Source organism: Mixophyes fleayi, chromosome 6, assembly GCF_038048845.1.
Source record: "Mixophyes fleayi isolate aMixFle1 chromosome 6, aMixFle1.hap1, whole genome shotgun sequence".
Taxonomy (NCBI): Eukaryota; Metazoa; Chordata; class Amphibia; order Anura; family Limnodynastidae; genus Mixophyes; species Mixophyes fleayi.
The window spans coordinates 37,870,037-37,878,021 of record NC_134407.1 but is presented as its reverse complement, the minus strand read 5'-3'; positions in this window follow the sequence as shown (position 1 = coordinate 37,878,021).

Sequence of the window (7,985 nt, the reverse complement as noted above, 5' to 3'; positions counted from 1 at the left end):
TGAAAAGAAAAGCAAATGGTGAGACAGCAACAAAGGACGTTCAAAACACTGTTTCCTGAAACATTACACTGACTGTTATGATGTTGGACTGGGAGAGTATGTTGTGGACTGTAATTTCCTATTCTCAAGTTGTTTGACAGACAGGTACCAACTGTTGACGACCAGCATCGCATCCCTAGGAGTAGCAGAGAGACACTTGTATCCATTCCATCCACTGCAGAGAAGTCAACCCCCGGAGAAGGTTGAAATTACACTCGTAAATCTGTTCCAGGAGACCCAAGATCGCAGTTAACAACACCTGAGCCAAGTACTTTACAAAGGCTGCTATCCAGCATGGAGCAGCGGTTTTTCCTGTTTTTCCCTGTCCAGTGTTTCTCTCATCTCATTCTCTTTTCAGGACAGTCAATTCTTTCAATTGTGAACAGGTGACGGAGGCTGATTCAGGTAGTGATATTGAGGAGTTGGGGATGAAGGAGAAGTTGTTAGCACAATCGGTCCAGCCAATTACTCTATTCAATTCAGGGGTAAAGGAAAAATTTGCTAACCTTGGAGCTCGGAGAGAGTGTGAGGGGCTAATGTCTGAGGAGTATTGTGTCTGTAAGTACTTTGACCCCATAGCTGAAGTGAGGTCATTCAGCGATGCCAGTCCAGTAATAATTCGGACTTGAGTCGGCATCCATAAGAATGCTTATCATTCTTGGTTGGGTAAGGTTTTAGACCAAACTGAGTGCTGGGTGTGCTCTCACGTGCCTCAGAGATTATATTATGTAGGACTAGTTCTCTTTCCACTAAATATTTCTGAGGTACCAGAATTATGGGGTTGGAGGTCAGCAGGGGAAAGGTTATACAGGTAGCTCCTTTAGTTTGAAGTCTCCCAATATTCAGCAGGCCGATCACCATTTCACGTACAAAGAAACTTGAGTATTGGGAGACTGGGCAGAAAGAACACCCCACAAGTGTTGATGAAAAACCTGTTGATATTATTAGAGTGTTTTTACTAACACAGGTTGAAGGAGATCATAAATGACATTGTTGACAGGCATAGGATGATGTTATTGGTGAAAATGTATTATTTAAATGTCATCCAAGCTATAAGACATGTTTTGGACAGATGAACATGTTAGGCATGAAGAACTGTAGTAGAATATTCTATATTGTTGATACATATTCTATCGTACCTTGTATCCTTCCAGATAATGTATTACATGTGTGGGTGAAGGGCATACAAAAGGTTATCTCTGAGCTCCAAAGGTATATGTTCCATAGGAAAAGAAAATTGTTTCTAGGATTGTGATTCTCTTTTATGGTAACCTGACTGATATCCACAGTGTGGTCATACATAAAGGGGAACATACATTACAGAACAATGAAACGTACTACTGACATCCTGCAATAAAAAAAATAGGGTGAGAGTGTTAGAGGTACTCTCAAAGGGTGGAGCTGTCGAAGTCAAATAATTGGATGAAGTAAACCAAATTGATTAATATTGTTTTACTGTTCGATTGCGATAAATACGCCACTTGTTATGATGCAATTGCGCGGGTTCATAACACACAACTACATTCGCACTTACACTTGTAAATAATACACATTTATTAAGGTTCCGATCCACATTTATTTATTAGTAAAATGTATTAATTTGTTTATTTATGCATAGATTACACTATAGTAAAGGTATTTATGGTTCAGGTGTTTCAAAAGGTAAAGAGTTTGGTCTCATATTAAAGCTTATTTCATCAGCATTAATCCTGTTTGGACAGAGTAACGATATAAGCAATATGAGATTAATACTCAAAAGTACTTTGTGTGTGGGTCAGTTTAAACTGGTTATTCAGAGGGAAAACGTAGACAACAGTTGGAGGAGGTTGCGCCTCATCCTTTGAAAGGATCAAATGAACGGACCTATCACCAGCAGGGAACTGGAATATCATTAACCCTGGACCAATGAAGACCTCACTATTTGTTATCTGTATACATAGTGACATCATCAGTGTTTTGAAGCTACAAATAAGCATGCTGGCTCATTTTTCGGTCTCTTTGATCCTGACTACATGTGACCATGACTGTATCCCTGGGCCTGGGTGAAGCACTATAAGAAAAATGTAATGAAATCGGTGTTTATATACTTCCCTGCTTTATTGCAACATCTGTAATGCGTAGTAATGGCTTGCTGTAAATCATGCTATACTTTGCAATTAAATATCTTGTGCTTTGGAACCACAACAATTGCATTGGACAATGTTTTATTTGTAAGCGATAAAATTACTTTAATAGTATATATATATATATATATATATATATATATATATATATATATATATATATATATATTTATATATGTGAGACAAGTAGAAATGTATATTGAATGGGAAGCTCTCAGTACTGACCACCTGGATTACAGGGAAAATGAACTAAAACATTAAAGTCTTCTTTCAACATAAACAAGCATATTCTATTCTTACATCTTACAATAAATGTTTTTTTATGAGCAAGTACTTTAATGATTTGGCCTATATTTCTGATATTTCATTATGGTAGCTCCCACACGTTAATAAATGCAAATGAGCATTAGGTTCTCTGTACATAACGATCTATAGCCATCTGTTTTGCTGAACTTTTAACATTTAATATAAATTGAATATACATCCTTTCAATAGCTTTTTGGAGTATATATGGCGGCCCTTTTATGACCTTTGCACAATTTTTACTTGGCACGCTGTTCTCCCAGCAGTTCTATGGAGATAGAAGCCTTTTCCTGAGCTGAACAGCTTATAAAATGATTTCCCATCAATTACTCCTATACTATGAAGAAATGGAGCCAGAGGATTGCTCAGTGGTCTTCTTCTCTCTGCTTGTTCTCGATTTCTTCTTCTTGCTGTGTCTTTTTACCTGCTTGCAGGCTACTGTCCGCTGACAGTAACCTGGCGTAATTTTTTCACGTCAGTACGGAGCAGTGCGCCCTGCCTCATTATGCTGGCTCTTGGATGCCAAGCAAGCACAGCCCTGCAGTGCTACCTAGTGGTACACACCACGTTCTCCCATACCTATCCGGAATCCGAGAGTCTCCCGGACACTCTGAGAGAGTTGGCAAGTATGTCATTGTTTCTGTTCCAAATGCACCCATCTTGCTCCACAAAGGTAGGCACGTGCCTAAATTGATACTCACAAGAGCAGCAGTTTTCTATCTGTATGTTGCAAATAAGAAGGGCACATTCCCTACACTTATAAAAGCGAGGGGAAAGCAGTAGTGGTATCAGGTTTCCACAACCAGGTGTTACTGATAGACCCAAGCACAATGGATATAATATTAGCAGCTTGCCAGTTACTCCTAGACACAGATTACATTAGATCTATGACTGTTGTCAACGAGAGAAGCCAACTGGAGTCTCTTGAGAAGTCTGAAGGTCACTAGTTTAAAAAAAAAAAATGTAAAAAAAAAATTTTTTTACCATGTTTCTCCCTGTATTTATTTTTTTCTTCTTTTACCTATGTTTTCTTGCAACTATTATTACATTAAAATATATTGATCACAATGTACAGCTAAAAGACACTCCTGCCTGACCAGGAAAAAATATATTGAAAACATTTGCTTGAGGACAGTAAAAAATTAAGTTATTCTCAGTGAATGGGACACATCTCAATACATAAAAGTCGTTCAAACTAAAAGTTTTAGTTTTTTTGTCGGAGTTATCCTTTAACTGGTAAAGATAATTAATGGCAAAAAACGCTTGTCCGATTATACTATATAATCCATGTTACTAAAGAGTGTGCTATATGCTTTAAAATGGCTTGCATCAAATACAGACAGCATATATCAAAGAAAACTTCAATTACTGAGCACCGGCAGACTTGGCAAGGTGAAAATTACTCTTTCTGGGTCAAGTATCCAGACATCACCAGTTCTCATACTTCTGAAGCATGCAATATATAACAGAAGCACTAACCCTTAATCAAAATCACTGCTTGTCGTAAAATATACCTGCCCACTCATTAGATGCTTACTATGTGTTAAAAGACCAGTAAGTGTAAGGCACAAGTTGATTTAATGTAAAAATATATATTTTTGAACATTATGATATACATAAACAATTCTAATATTTTTATAGATCTTGAGAATCTTGACATTGTATAAAGGCTACTATGTAGCCATCTGAGTCTATTATCAGTCACTTTCAGAGTTTCTATGGATCTACAGTGGTCTTCTACAGATTGACAGGCAGGATGATTTGTTTTGTTTTTTAACAAGAACTTTATAGAATGTTGGAATCAGCCACTAGGTGACGGAGAGACAAACATTTTCTTATTTATGCAATGGTTTACTCCTGTAAAATCTGGTTGATAAATGTCAGAACTCTTACCATTACCTGAAGAGCGTTATAAGGTGCTGCACATTGCTACATATTTATTGAAATGATTTATGATTTCATAAATATTTTAATAATTCATTTCCTAGCACTAAAAACACATTTATTCTTGTCTGGGTAAACTGCAAACCAGATTTAAATACCTAAAAGGGAATTTCTATCACAAAAGTTGGTCTTTAAAAGCAATGTTTCCAGAAGTGTTTCAGTTGATTTTTATTTTTATTACTTTATTAATACTTTTCATCACACCATATATGGAAACCCAGTTTGGACATTACAGGGGGAGATTCAATTCTAAAAATATCCGCAGAAGTTGTCTCTGCAGCGGCTGCAAGACACCTCAGACAGATTTTTTTCTCCAGAAATATCCCTCCTTTTTGCTTGTGCCTCATAGAGGTGCGAGCAAAAATGAGTGGACAATTTTACTGTATGAACGGTAAAAATGCACACTTGTGTAATTCCTCAGAACATCGCGGACAAATTAATTTCCCCCTCGGGGTCAGAAAATTTGCCAACACATAATGCAAACAGTGAAAATATACCAACCCCATATGGGGCAAGAGTATCGTGTAAGAAGGTAGGCAAGTCACACAAACAGATATCTGGTTAAGAGCCTTAATGCAGGATGCAGGGGCGTGACGGTGTGTATAGTATTTGAGTAGGTGATGAGAGAGGAGGGGGTGAGGATGAGGGGAGGGAGAGTTTGACACCTAGCCTGGGACCTCTGGTGCCCAGTGGGCTGACATAAATGGGCAAGAGGTGATCCTTAGCCTTCGAATCTTAGTTCACAGGAAAAGGGCCGATGTCTTGAGTGTGGGCATTTGGTGGATCGGGAACAGAGGGGCTATTGTAGATAAACCAGTCACATCAAATTTGGGAAAATGTATGGGACTTCTAATTTAAATATGCAGATATTTTTTCCATGGAAGCCAATTACCAGATATTAAGGAGTTGTTGTCTAGAGGGAGTGTCTGGGTTTTTCCTTCAGTTTAATTTTTCAACGCATTCACGACTAAATCAGAAATCACTTACAAAGTACAATGGGAGCAACAGAGTAAAATGAAAAGTCTGGCACTGATGAAGTAGAGCCAGTATCAAGCATAAATAGTAAATATGGTGCTAGGAAAATTACCCGCTGTCATGATGTAGTGCTGCCAACAAGACAAACTTCCTCTGCATTGCCAGACACTGGGACAAATGCTCCGTGTTTGCAGTGGGTGATAGTTGGCATCCGCTGCAGACAGAAGCACATGACTAATCAAATACAACCCTGAGATAGATGAACACAACTAAAGTACAGAGGACAAACTCCATGGAATCAGGGCCAGTAGTATATTCTGAACATGAGGGCAGGTTGTATAGGATAGATCTCTATAATGACAACTATTTTTGAAAGGCTTGTAGAGACATCTACTTCTGTTGGTAAATGAGAACCACCAGGTATGGTTTTGATGCTTACAATGTTTTACAGATATTAATTTGACACTAACATCGATATAATTAGTAACATCTCCTGCAGCTGTGACCTCTTCAGCATCATATATTATATCAGAAGTACTCAACAGCATGTGCTTTACTTTCATCTGGCAGTGGTTGAAATGTCATTATTTCCTTGGGTCCAACACTTCAGAATAAGTATACTTGATCTTATTCGGATTCGTCAGGTCCTCGATGAGGCCAGCTTCCTCCTGTCCTAGGATAGAGAGAAGAAGTGGAGGCACCCAGCAGAGTTACCAAGCCGTCCTGCATCTCTTTTTGAAAGTGTGAGCCACAAAGACAGGGACAGAGAGAGGGGCCTCCACTGCAAAGGACAAGCGGGAGCGGTGGATAAGTACTGAGGTCCAGGAAATGCCCAGCTCTGGGTAATGGTTACAATCAGCCCTCATCTGGTTGAGGTATGTATATTTGCTAACTCTCTATTTTGGACACCTGTCTCTTTGCCCCTCTTTTTCCTCTATATTGCCCATCCATTAGGCCTGATAAATAGTGCTTTACAGAAAATGTTCTATAATGACTCCCAGATACTGACTCCCAGATGTGAGCCTCTGGTGCCTACATTACTATTTATACAACCTGTGTGCCATTAACTTTCCATTAATTTGTGCTATTTACGCTGTGTATATTTACTTGTGTATTATGTTCATTTGTATCAGAAAGTCTGTGTGGCCATCCTGTACAGAAGAAAAGCATGTCCCTTGCAGGATACCATAATGCTACCATGATATCTCCATGCAGAACAAAGGGGAGTCACAAGATTGGTGGTGAATCTTTACATCCTCCTATTTCATCTATGTGTATAGCACTCCTGCCTCACAGCACTGGGGTCATAAGTTTGATTCCCGACCATGGCCTTATCTGTGTGGCGTTTGTATGTTCTATCTGTGTTTACGTGGGTTTCCTCCAGGTGCTCCGGTTTCTTCCTACACTCCAAAAACATACTAGTAGGTTAATTGGCTGCTAACAAAATTTACCCTAGTCTATCTGTCTGTGTGTGTGTGGTAGGGAATTTAGACTATAAGCTCCAATGGGGCAGAGACTGATATGAGAGAGTTCTCTGTACAGCGCTGCGGAATTAGTGGCGCTATAGAAATAACTGATGACGATGATGATGGCTGGTGCTAAGATGCTGTAATATGGGAGAAATCAAACAATCATTGGTCAAATTGGAACAATAAATCAATTTTCTGTAATGTTCATTGACCTGAAACATATCATGGTCCTTAACATACAGTTAGAAACCCTTAATTATGGAAAACTAGGATCTTGAAGAATTGAGAGAGACTATAACTGCACATCGTGTTCATGATTAAAATAAAAGCAAATATTCAAATGAGATTTAAAACCCTCTACTGGAATTAACTACAGTATAACAAAAACCTTTATGCTAGGTGCATACCAAATGCCATATTGCAGAAAGCCTGAAAATTAATTAATAGGATACTTTCCACTCATAGCACACCATGGCTTTTATCATGAGCATATATAATTCTCTAGTCCAATATGTAAGTGTCACAGGAGAAATCAGAATGTCATCAAGTAATGTGTCTGACCTTCCTATTCACCCACACGTCCATCTCTGTATTAAAACCTCATGGGGTCAAAGGCAGGAGACTAGGTCACCCTCAATCACCCATACATACATACATACATACATACATACATACACCCATATACACAGATAATGACCCCCTTCCATATCCATACATACATATAAGTATATGTATATATATATATATATATATATATATATATATATATATATATATATATATATATATATATACACATATATATGCATATATATATATATATATATATATATATATATACACATATATATATATATGCATATATATATATATATATATATATGAAATATAAATATATATAAACACATGGTCAATGCAGAGTGGCTATTATCACGGACAGATTGTCATAATTTCCATATATATATATATAATCATCAGCCACAATATTACAACTGCTTACAAGTGAAGTAGATGACATTGATAATCTGGTTACAATGGGGCCTGTCAGGGGGTGAAATATATTAGGCAGCAAGAGAACAGTCAGTTCTTGAAGATGATGTATTAGTAAGAGAAAAAGTGAAAAAAATGGGCA